The 12,172-nt window shown below is 39.3% G+C and overlaps 1 protein-coding gene across 4 annotated transcripts in view; it reads right to left on the bottom strand.

Annotated features, from left to right (window-relative positions):
• Positions 1-12,172, bottom strand: part of CEP83 (centrosomal protein 83) — a 144,306-nt gene that overhangs the window by 103,519 nt on the left and 28,615 nt on the right. Inside the window, exon 2 of one of the 4 annotated variants that reach the window (XM_044941820.2) lies at positions 801-870. The exons of the other annotated variants lie outside the window; for them this stretch is intronic. The gene's annotated coding sequence lies outside the window, so the exon portion shown is untranslated. The remainder of the gene's footprint in view (positions 1-800; positions 871-12,172) is intronic. 4 annotated transcript variants of the gene reach the window in all.

The following is a 12,172-nucleotide window of genomic DNA, read 5'->3' as shown; positions in this document are numbered from 1 at the left end:
AATCCAAAGTCTCATTAACATAAACCTCAAAGTTCCAGGTTTCACAAGAAAATCACTGTCATATCCAGAATGAGAAAGATTTCAAATGTAAAAAGACAACTGCAAGATGCCAACACTGAGATGACAGAGATGTTAAAGAAGTTATGATTAAAATGCTTCAGTGAGCAATCACAAACAAGCTTGAAATACATGAAAAAAGAGAAAGTCACAACAAACAAATGTCTCAACAAAGAATTCAAGATATAAAGAACCAAGTGGAAATTTTAGAAATTAAAAATACAATGACCAAATAAAAATCTAAGTATGAGCTCAACAGTATGAAAAGATAAAGAACAAAGAATTAACTAGAAAATAAATTGCTCACTTTGAAAAGACAATAGACTAAAATAGCAGATGCTCAGGGAGTTGTAAGAAAATAAAACATCCACCATTTGTGTCAAAGTCTGACTCCAGTTATATGATTATCCAAAATAGGTAAATCCATAGAGACAAAGTAGATCGGTGGTTGCAAAGAGCTTAGGGTAGGGAATAGGGAATGACTGCTTAATGGGTACAGAGTTTTCTTTGAAGGTGATAAAAACATTTTGAAACTAGAAGTGGTAGTTGTACAACATCATGAATGTACTAAATGGCACTGAATTGCACACTTTCAAATGGCTAATTTTGTTATATAAATTTCAACGCAATTTAAAAAAATTTAAAGCAAACCAGGAACTGAAAGGCACATCAATTTAATACAAGGTGTGTTCAAAAAGAATATAGCAAAAACCATGCTTGATTTCAAACTCTTCAATGCTTGCCTTTGAGAATCTGATTAATAAGACAAGGATGTCCATTATCACCAATTTTACTCAACTTTGTACTGAAGATCTGGAAAAAAACAAAGGTATAAAAGGTCAAAAAACATGGAAAGAAAAAAACGTATGTTATATACAAAAGTTCTGATAGTATATATATAAAGTACAGAAGAATTTATAGAGAAATGATTAGAGGAAGGAAGTAAGACTGCTAAGGAGATTAACACACAAAAACTAACTGCATTCTACGTACCAGCAAGAGAATATTTTAAAAGATATTCTTTGTTCATGGGTCCTCTTGATCTCTTCTTTTATGTTATGAAATCTTTCTTTGAATCTTTTGTCCTATTTATTCTGCTGAATTATCTTTTTAATGTACTAATGTACAGGAATTATTACATCATGTGAAATGCCAGGCTGGATGAAGCACAAGCTGGAATCAATATTGCTAGGAGAAATATCAATAACCTCAGCTGAGCAGACGACACCATCCTTATGGCAGAAAGTGAAGAAGAACTAAAGAGCCTCTTGATGAAAGTGAAAGAGGAGAGTGAAAAGGCTCGCTTAAAACTCAACATTCAGAAACCTAAGATCATGGCATCCAATCCCATCACTTCATGGCAAATAGATGGGGAAACAGTGGAATCAGTGTCAGACTTTATTTTTTTGGGCTCCAAAATCACTGCAGATGGTGACTGCAGCCATGAAATTAAAAGACGCCTGCTCCTTGGAAGAAAAGCTATGACCAACCTACACAGCATACTAAAAAGCAGAGACATTACTTTGCCGACAAAAGTCTGTCTAGTCAAAGCTATGGTTTTTCCAGTGGTCATCTATGGATGTGAGAGCTGGACTATAAAGAAAGCTGAGCACCGAAGAATTGATGCTTTTGAACTGTGGTGTTGGAGAAGACTCTTGAGATCCCTTGGACTACAAGGAGATCCAGCCAGTCCATCCTGAAGGAGATCAGTCTTGAATATTCATTGGAAGGACTGATGCTGAAGTTCCAATACTTTGGCCACCTGATGCAAAGAACTGACTCATTGGAAAAGACTCTGATGCTGGGAAAGATTGCAGGCAGGAGGAGAAGGGGACGACAGAGGATGAGATGGTTGGATGGCATCACCGACTCAATGGACATGAGTTTGAGCAAGCTCTGGGAGTTGGTGATGGACAGGGAAACGTGATGAGCTGTACTCCACAGAGTCGCAAAGAGTCAGACAACACTGAGTGACTGAACTGAACTGAATATGTGTAGGAATTCTTATAAAATTAAAATCACAATAAGAAAACCAAAAAGTCTGATGATAATAAGTTTGGAGAAAACAGAAGAGACAAGTGATAGTATATTCACTTTGGGGAAAAACACATAGTATCTAGTCCTGTGGTTACTGCTGAGTTTTCTAAATTTGCTTGCATACTGAGTGCAGCACTTTAATAAGATCATCTTTAGAATCTGAAGGACACTAGCTTTGTTCGTAGTGATGCTTCTTAAGTCCCATTTGACTTCACACTTAAGAAACGACTCGGTGAGTGATCACACCATTGTAGTGATGTAGGTCATTAAGACCTTTTTGGTACAGTTCTTCTGGGTATTCTTGCCACCTCTTGATATTTTCTGTGTCTGTTAGGTCCATACAGTTTCTGTCTTTTACTGTGCCCACCTTTGCATGAAATGGTCCCTTGGTATCTCTAATCTTCCCGAAGAGATCGCTAGTCTTTCCCATTCTACTGTTCTCCTCTATTTCTTTGCATTGTTCACTTAAGAAGGATTTCTTATCTCTCCTTGCTATTCTTTGGAACTCTGCATTCAGGTGGGTGTATCTTTTCTGTTAAAGTGCTGCACTCAATATGCCAGCAAATTTGGGAAACTCAGCAGTAGCCACAGAACTGGAAAAGGTCAGTTTTCATTCCAATTCCAAAGAAGGGCCATGCCAAAGAATGTTCTAACTACCACACAATTGCACTCATTTTACATGCTAGCAAAGTAATGCTCAAAATCCTTCAAGCTAAGTTTCAACAGTACATGAACCAAGAACTTCCATATGTTCAAGCTAGATTTAGAAAAGGCAGAAGAACCAGAGATCAAATTTCCAACATCCACTGGATCACAGAAAAAGCAAGAGAATTCCAGAAAAACATCTACTTCTGCTTCATTGACCACACTAAAGCCTTTGACATCATAACAAAACATGGAAAATTCTGACAGAGATGGGAATACCAGACCACCTGACCTACCTCTTGAGGAATCTGTATGCAGGTCAAGCAGCAACAGTTAGAACCAGACATGGAACAACAGACCTGTTTCAAATCAGGAAAGGAGTACGTCAAGGTTGTATATTGTCACTCTGATTATTTAACTTATATGTAGAGTGCATCATGGAAAATGCCAGGCTGGATGAAGCTCAAGCTGGAATCAAGGCTGCCGGGAGAAATAACAATAACCTCAGATATGCAGATGACACCACCCAAATGGCAGCAAGCAAAGAGGAACTAAAGAGCCTTTTGATGAAAGTGAAAGAGGAGAGTGAAAAAGCTGCTTTAAAACTCACGATTCAAAATACTGATATCATGGCATTCAGTCCCATCACTTCATGGCAAATAGATGGGGGGGAAATGGAAACAGTGAAAGACTTTATTTTCTTGGGCTCCAAAATCACTGCAGACAGTGACTACAGCCATGAAATTAAAAGACACTTGCTCTTTGGAAGAAAAGCTATGACAAACCTAGACAGCATATTAAAAAACCAGGTTTTGCTGACAAAGATCTGTCTAGCCAAAGCTTTGGTTTTTCCAGTATTCATGTACGGATGTGAGAGCTGGGCAGTAATGAAGGCTGAGTGCTGAAGAATTGATGCTTTTCAACCGTGATGCTGGAAAAGACACTTAAGAGTCTCTTGGACTGCAAGGAGATCATTCTGGTTAATCCTCAAGGAAATCAACCCTGAATATTAACTGGAAGGACTGATGCTGATGCTCCAATACTTTGGCCACCTGATGCAAAGAGCCGACTCAATGGAAAAGATGCTGATGCTGGGAAAGATTGAGGGCAAGAGGAGAAAGGAGCTACAGAGGATGAGATTGCCGGATGGCATCATCGACTCAATGGTCATGAGTTTGAGCAAACTCTGGGAGATGGTGAAGGACAGGGAAGCCTGGCATGCTGCAGTCCATGGGATCCCAAAGTCAGACATGACTGAGTGACGGCACAACAAATCAGTATCTAAAGTTAAAGAAATGAATATATATTATGACACAGAAATTCTCTACTTGATATATATATATATATCTAATTGAAATATGAGTAATTAATATAAGTATACCATGAGATGCTGTTCATAGCAGTATTATTCCCAACTGAAACCTAGAAACAAATCATACTGCCATTAACAGCTGAAGAGAGAAACTGTGATATAAAGGATTTAGTCCTATATGTTAATGAAATCTATGTATACTACCTAGGTATCACAAATATACTATTCAAACAAAAGAGAGTCAAAAGAATATATACTCATCTATTCCAGACATCTCAAGTTCAGAAAAAATGAAAAGAGGACAAAATGAGATTTAGAGAATATACACTTAGGTATGTCTGGGTTGTGAAACAATTCAGGAAAAAAAAAAAAAGGGAAGTGATTAACACAGAAGTCAGGATAACGTTACCTGAGGAAGGCTGCTAGTAATCTAACTCTCGATCTCGGTTGTGGTTACACTGGGGTTTGCTTTGTAAATCACTCAGATGTGTACTTTTGTGTACTTTTCTTTTTTAAACTTTATTATAATCAACATTTTTAAAACAGATTTAATTTTTAATTTTAAAACTCAAATTTCTTAACTTTCATTCAAAAATTGTTCTCAGTATTACCAAGGACCCTGGTCTTTTCCACTGCTCTGCCAGCATGCTGCTACTGCTAAGTCACTTCAGTCGTGTCCGACTCTGTGCGACCCCATAGATGGCAGCCCACCAGGCTCCCCCATCCCTGGGATTCTCCAGGCAAGAACACTGGAGTGGGTTGCCATTTCCTTCTCCAATGCATGAAAGTGGAAAGTGAAAGTGAAGTCGCTCAGTCGTGTCTGACTCTTAGCGACCCCATGGACTACAGCCTTCCAGGCTCCTCCGTCCATGGGATTTTCCAGGCAAGAGTACTAGAGTGGGGTGCCATTGTACAGTTGTGAGAGTACCACAACTTCAGACATCACATGGATACACAATAACATGTGTAAAGGACTATTTCTTTTACTAATTCTCTTCTGTTTAATTTCTTTACACTTTTTGTTTTTAAGGTTAAAATTTATATATAATGACAGGCATAAATTTTAAGTATATAATTCCATGAGCTCACAAAGGAAGAACCCAAGAGTATTCCACTGTTATATTTAAACAACAAAAGCACATTTTGTTCTTTTACTGATGTGCATTTGGATTGTTTCCAGTTATTATGAATAAAGTTGCTTGTAACAAGACATTTTGTGGACATATTTTCAGTTGGGGAGAGGTGTAAATATATAAGCAGAACTGCAAGATTATGGAGTATATGTTTATAACAAAATGACAAATCTTTTTCAAAGTAGTTGTATCGTTTTCCATTTCAACCAACTTAAGAGATCTTTCCTCCACATTTTGGCCAACATTTGGTGTTGTCAGTTGTTAAAAGAAAAACTGAGGCACATTAAAATTTTCAAGTTTATATGAGCATAAAGGATCAAACCCGGATCTCCTACATTACAGGCAGATTCTTTACCATCTGGAGCCACTGGGGGAACCCTCCATAGCAACCAAATTCAGTTCAGTCGCTCAGTTGTGTCTGACTCTTTGCGACCCCATGGACTGCAGCATGCCAGGCTTCCCTGTCCATCACCAACTCCCAGAGCTTGCTCAAACTCATGTCCATCGAGTCAGTGATACCACCCAACCATCTCATCCTCTGTTGTCCCCTTCTCCTCCCGCCTTCAATCTTTCCCAGCATCAGGGTCTTTTCAAATGAGTCAGTTCTTCGCATCAGGTGGCCAAAGTATTGGAGTTTCAGCCTCAGCATCAGACCTTCCAATGAATATTCAGGACCAATTTCCTTCAGGATTGACTGGTTTGATTCCTTGCAAACCAAGGGGCTCTCAAGAGTCTTCTCCAACACCACAGTTCAAAAGTATTAATTTTTCGGTGCTCAGCTTTCTTTATAGTCCAACTCTCACATCCATACATGACTACTGGAAAACCATAGCTTTGACTAGACGGACCTCTGTTGGCAATGTAATGCCTCTGCTTTTTAATATGCTGTCTAGGTTGGTCATAACTTTTCTCCCAAGGGGTAGGCGTCTTTTAATTTTATGGCTGCAGTCACCATCTTCAGTGATTTTGGAGCCCCAAAAAATGAAGTTTGTCACTGTTTCCCCATCTATTTGCCATGAAGTGATGTGACCAGATGCCATGATCTTAGTTTCTGAACGTTGAGCTTTAAGCCAACTTTTTCACTCTCCTCCTTCACTTTGATCAAGAGGCTCTTTAGCTCTTCTTCACTTTCTGTCATAAAGGTGGTATCACTTGCATATCTGAGGTTATTGATATTTCTCCTAGCAATCTTGATTCCAGCTTGTGCTTCATCCAGTCCAGCATTTCTCATGATGTACTCTGAATAGAAGTTAAATAAGCAGGGTGACAATATACAGCTTTGATGTACTTCTTTTCCTATTTGGAACCAGTCTGTTGTTTCATGTCCAGTTCTAACTGTTGATTCTTGACCTGCATACAAATTTCTCAGGAGGCAGGTAAGGAGGTCTGGTATTCCCATCTCTTGAAGAATTTTCCACAGCTTGTTGTGATCCACACAGTCAAAGGCTTTTTGGCATAGTCAATATAGCAGAAGTAGATGTTTTTCTGGAACTCTCTTGCTTTTTCAATGATCCAACATGTAGGGAATATGCTATGCACAGGACTGTACTATAATTAACAGGGCTTCTTTGAAAAATATGAATGACTTTCTCATCACCCCCAGGCGAAGGGCTGGGAGCAATAAAATGTACATCATGGAAAAACATCTTGGAAACTTTCTCTCTGAAACTACACCTTTTGCAAGGTTCTAATCTGCTGGATGCAGCAGCAGATGGGATTTCTCAATTAAACCCCATTCCTCACTTGAAAACTATTGGAGGATCAATGGCTGGTTTTATGTTAATTTTTATACGTCTTTTTTCTGTTTTTACATAGTCTGCAGGCGAATCACCAAGAAAGTCAATGCACATCAACAGCAATTAGCAGCTAGCAAATTAGCAATTGGCAAACAGCACAGAAGCTTTGGCTTCTATGACTATCGCTTTGGTCAGTAATCACAAAAAGTAAGCTTCAAAAAAAAAAAGGGAGATATGTAGGGAGTATGTTATGCACTGACCTGTACTATTAGGGCTTCTTTGAAAAGTAAGAATGACTTTCTCATCACCCCCAAGCAAAGGGCTGGGAGCAGTAAACAGTACATCATGGAAAGACATCTTGAAAACAAGATGCTGAAGTACTGATGTGACTGATGGAAAACCATTAGTGACTGTTCCTGTAACCAGAGCGTTGAGGGAGTTGCTGAGAAAGGGCTCCACTAAAGGGCTAAGCTGAGTCCTGAAAGGCCTGAAGGTTTGACATTAAGAAGTGTGCAATGTATATCTTTATCCCCGATCTGAGATTGATATCAGATATCAAAGAACAGATATCTCTAGAGCACGTAAAAGGAAGCAGATGTTAACAATAAAAGGCATGCAGGATTAGGATCTGGTCTTTTGCCTATGAATGGCATCAGTCCCTGATCCCCACTTTATTTCTGAGTCTTATTTTTCCTTATTCTTATGCAGCACTGGTCCCTCAGGTCGGTTAGTTGTTGGGCTGGTCCCAAGCAGCAATTTTATGTTGGCAATTTGATCTCTGGTTCCTCTGCCTTTTCTAAATCCAGCTTGAACATCTGGAAGTTCACGGTTCACCTACTGTTGAAGCCTGGCTTGGAGAATTTTGAGCATTACTTTGCTAGCATGTGAGATGAGTGCAATTGTGCAGTAGTTTGAGCATTCTTTGGCATTGCCTTTCTTTGGGATTGGAATGAAAACTGACCTTTTCCAGTCCTGTGGCCACTCCTGAGTTTTCCAAATTTGCTGGCATATTGAGTGCAGCACTTGCACAGCATCATCTTTCAGGATTTGAAACAGCTCAACTGGAATTCCATCGCCTCCACTGGCTTTGTTTGTAGTGATGCTTCCTAAGGCCCACTTGACTTCACATTCCAGAATATCTGGCTCTAGGTGACTGATCACATCATCGTGCTTATCTGGTCATGAAGATTTTTTTTGTATAGTTCTTCTATGTATTCTTGCCATCTCTTCTTAAAATCTTCTGCTTCTGTGAGGTCCACATCATTTCTGTCCTTTACTGTGCCCATCTTTGCATGAAACGTTCCCTTGGTATCTCTAATTTTTTTGAGGAGATTTCTAGTCTTTTGCATTCTGTTGTTTTCCTCTATTTCTTTCTGATAAAATGTGGTCCACTGGAAAAGGGAATGGCAAACCACTTCAGTATTCTTGCCTTGAGAGCCCCATGAACAGTATGAAAAGGCAAAAAGATAGGACACTGAAAGATGAACTCCCCAGGTTGGTAGGTGCCCAATATGCTACTGTAGAAGAGTAGAGAAATAACTCCAGAAAGAATGAAGAGACAGAGCCAAAGCAAAAACAACATCCAGTTGTGGATATGACTGATGATGGAAATAAAGTCTGATGTTGTAAAGAACGATATTGCATAGGAACCTGGAATATTAGGTCCTGAATCAAGGCAAATTGGAAGTGGTCAAACAGGAGATGGCAAGAGTGAATGTCAACATTTCAGGAATCAGTGAACTAAAATGGACTAGAATGTGTGAATTTAACTCAGATGACCATTATATCTACTACTGTGGGCAAGGATCCCTTAGAAGAAATGGAGTAGCCATCATAGTCAACAAGAGAATCCAAAATGCAGTACTTGGATGCAATCTCAAAAATGACAGAATGATCTCTGTTCGTTTTCAAGGCAAACCATTCAATATCACAGTAATCCAACTCTATGCCCCAACCAGAAATGCTGAAGAAGCTGAAATTGAATGGTTCTATGGAGAAGGCAATGGCACCCCACTCCAGTACTCTTGCCTGGAGAATCCCATGGATGGAGGAGTCTGGTGGGCTGCAGTCCATGGGGTCGCTGAGGGTCGGACACGACTGAGTGACTTCACTTTCACTTTTCACTTTCATGCATTGGAGAAGGAAATGGCAACCCACCCCAGTGTTCTTGCCTGGAGAATCCCAGGGACGGGGCAGCCTGGTGGGCTGCTGTCTATGGGGTCGCATGGAGTCGGACACGACTGAAGTGACTCAGCAGCAGCAGCAGCAGCAGCATGAAAACCTACAAGACCTTCTAGAACTAACACCCAAAAAAGATGTCCTTTTCATCACAAGGGACTGGAACACAGAAGTAGGAAGTCAAGAGATACCTGGAGTAACAGGTAAATTTGGCCTTGGAGTACAGAATGAAGCAGAGCAAAGGCTCATAGCGTTTTGCCAAAAGAATGCACTGGTCATAGGAAACACCCTCTTCCAACAACACAAGAGAAGACTCTACATATGGACATCAACAAATGGTCAATACTGAAATCAGACTGATTATATTCTTTGCAGTCAAAGATGGAGAAGCTGTATACAGTCAGCAAAAACAAGACCAGGAGCTGACTGTGGCTCAGACCATGAACTCCTTATTGCCAAATTCAGAAATTTCTTCTTAAATTGAAGAAAGTAGGGAAAACCACTAGACCATTCAGGTATGACCTAAATCAAATCCCTAGGATTATACAAGTGGAAATGACAAATAGATTCAAGGAATTAGATCTGATAGACAGAGTGCATGAAGAACTATGGACGGAGGTTCATGACATTGTACAGGAGGCAGTGATCAAGATCATCCCCAAGCAAAAAGTGCAAAAAGGCAAAATGGTTGTTTGAGGAGGCCTTACAAATAGCTGAGAAAAGAAGAGAAGCTAAAGGCAAAGGAGAAAAGGAAAGACATACCTCTATGTCTTAGTGAATAGTAATTTCTTTGTCCTGAAAGTCTTTTCCATCCCCTTTACACTCTGATATAGTGAATTCCCAATCTCCAAAACCATGTTCAGGAATGCATTACTTCCTCCATGAAGTATCCCTTGACTCTTGCAAACATATGTATGTAATTACTTCACTTTCTAGCTTCTATTTTAGTATATATAACATAGTCAGTGTAACTTCACTCAGGGGAAGAAAACATGTCTTACTCATATTTATAACCCCAAAACCTAAAACACATGAACATATGAGCACAAAAACATTAAACGAGTATGTTCACCATCCTAATGCTGCTTTAGCCTCAATTCACTCTTCTCATCCATATTCAATAACTGAGGCTTCTGCATTGGGCGGAATGATGCCCCCCAAAAATGGTATGTCACGTCCTAATCTCTGTAACTTATAATAACATTAAATAGCCAAAGATGTGATTAAATTAAGGATCTTAAAAGGAGGCGCTTATCCTGGATTATACCGGTAGGCCCTAAATACAATGACATGTATCCTTATAAGAAAAAGACTCAAAAGTAGGCAATATGACCAAGAAAGCAGAGATCAGAGAAATGTAGTCACAAACCATGGAGTGCCTTAAACCACAGGAAGCTAAAAGAAGCAAGAAAAGGATTTTCCCTCTAGAACATCGATTACCTTCTTGGCACCAGGGACTGGTTTCATGGAAGACAATTTTTCTACCAACCTGGGGTAGGGGGTGGTTCAGGATGATTCAAGAGCATTACAGTAGGGTTTGTGCTCCTATGAGAATCTAATGTTACCACTGATCTGAGAGGAGCAGCGGCTGCACGTATAGATAAAGCTTCGCTTTCTCACCCACCCATTGCTCACCTCCTGCTGTGTGGTCTGGACTGGGGACCCCTCTGCCCTAGAGCCTTTAAAGGGAGAGTGGCCCTTGATTTCAGACTTCCAGTCTCCAAACTGTGAGAGAATAAATTGTTGCTATTTTAAACCATCTGATATGGCAAATTGTTATGGTAGCCACAGGTAACTAATACACTGGCTTTCTCTTCAGTCTATTTTTTCACAATGAATTTTAGCCAGTCTGTAAATTTCTTTCAGTTTTAAACTCTTACCATAGTCAAACTTTTCTGATTTTAGCCAATCAACAGACAGGTATCAATTCCTCACAGACCACCTAAATACATTAGGCACCTGAACTATACAATAAAAGAATTCCTATTATGTGGAGTTTACCAAATAAAAAATTCATAATGCAAATTATAAAAAGTACATAATTCCAACAATAATAAAAAGTAAAGCAGATTATTTTGATCAGCTCATTAATCAGGTAAGCACTTATTAGATGAACTAGTCTGTGTGAAAGGCAATTTTTAAAAGACATAGCACAACCCTTCTCCAAATACACCTTCCTAACTTTGCAACTACTACTGTCACAAAACCACACCTCCATGTCCTTCCTACTACATCCTCAGACCAGTCCCAGCTCCACAGACCCACACACGATATTTATTTTAACACAGGAGCTGTATTTCTTAAGAAGTGGTACAATGTCTATCCAAAAGGATGGTAATTCAAAATATTCTAAAAGCACAGCTGCTGATGCTCATGGAAAGCTTCCAAAACACATTCCATTAAAAAGCACATACTATGCTTTTGAACATTTCAAAACAATGCTTTAAATACTACATGCCCCAAGGTTAAAAGTCTAGGGAGAACCCACATTGGGCATCACTTCACTTATAAACAAAACATTACAAATAAGTTACTTTAAAATTCAAGAGAATTCTATCTACACTAGTCACCCAAACAGCCTTTGGATGGCCATCCCAGGATGTCTTGTATACAAAAAATGTCACAACTTGACACCCTGCCAAAACCTGAAGTGCAGCTGGGAGCAGACCCTTCAAAGCCCTGGTAAGGTGCCAGGCCCTATAATTGTGATTTAGAAAGAAACGGGAGGGGAAGGAAAGAGGAAGGCAAGAAGATATGTATTAGAGTGGTTAGCAATCAACCACCAAAGCACTGAATTAAAATGTTATTCTATTCTTGTAATTGCACTGTCTGCCTCCACACAGCTTAATTCACACAAAAGAATTCTGGGAAAGTATGATATAGTAATCAGTCAACCTCAAATGCTTAGCAATAAATTATAAAAGTCTCTGAAAAGTTGTGATCCAAAAAACAAAGATGACTCTTACCCAAACCATACTTCATTTTCATATTTCTTTGTGTAGGCTCTATTACATATGAGGACTTTACAAAAGATTTATGAGTACTTAATACCTTTGTGTGAGCTGTAAAGTCTT

The sequence above is a fragment of the Bubalus bubalis genome, chromosome 4, assembly GCF_019923935.1.
Source record: "Bubalus bubalis isolate 160015118507 breed Murrah chromosome 4, NDDB_SH_1, whole genome shotgun sequence".
Taxonomy (NCBI): Eukaryota; Metazoa; Chordata; class Mammalia; order Artiodactyla; family Bovidae; genus Bubalus; species Bubalus bubalis.
Note: the sequence above shows the minus strand (reverse complement) of the source record. Positions and strands in the feature narration are given on the sequence as shown.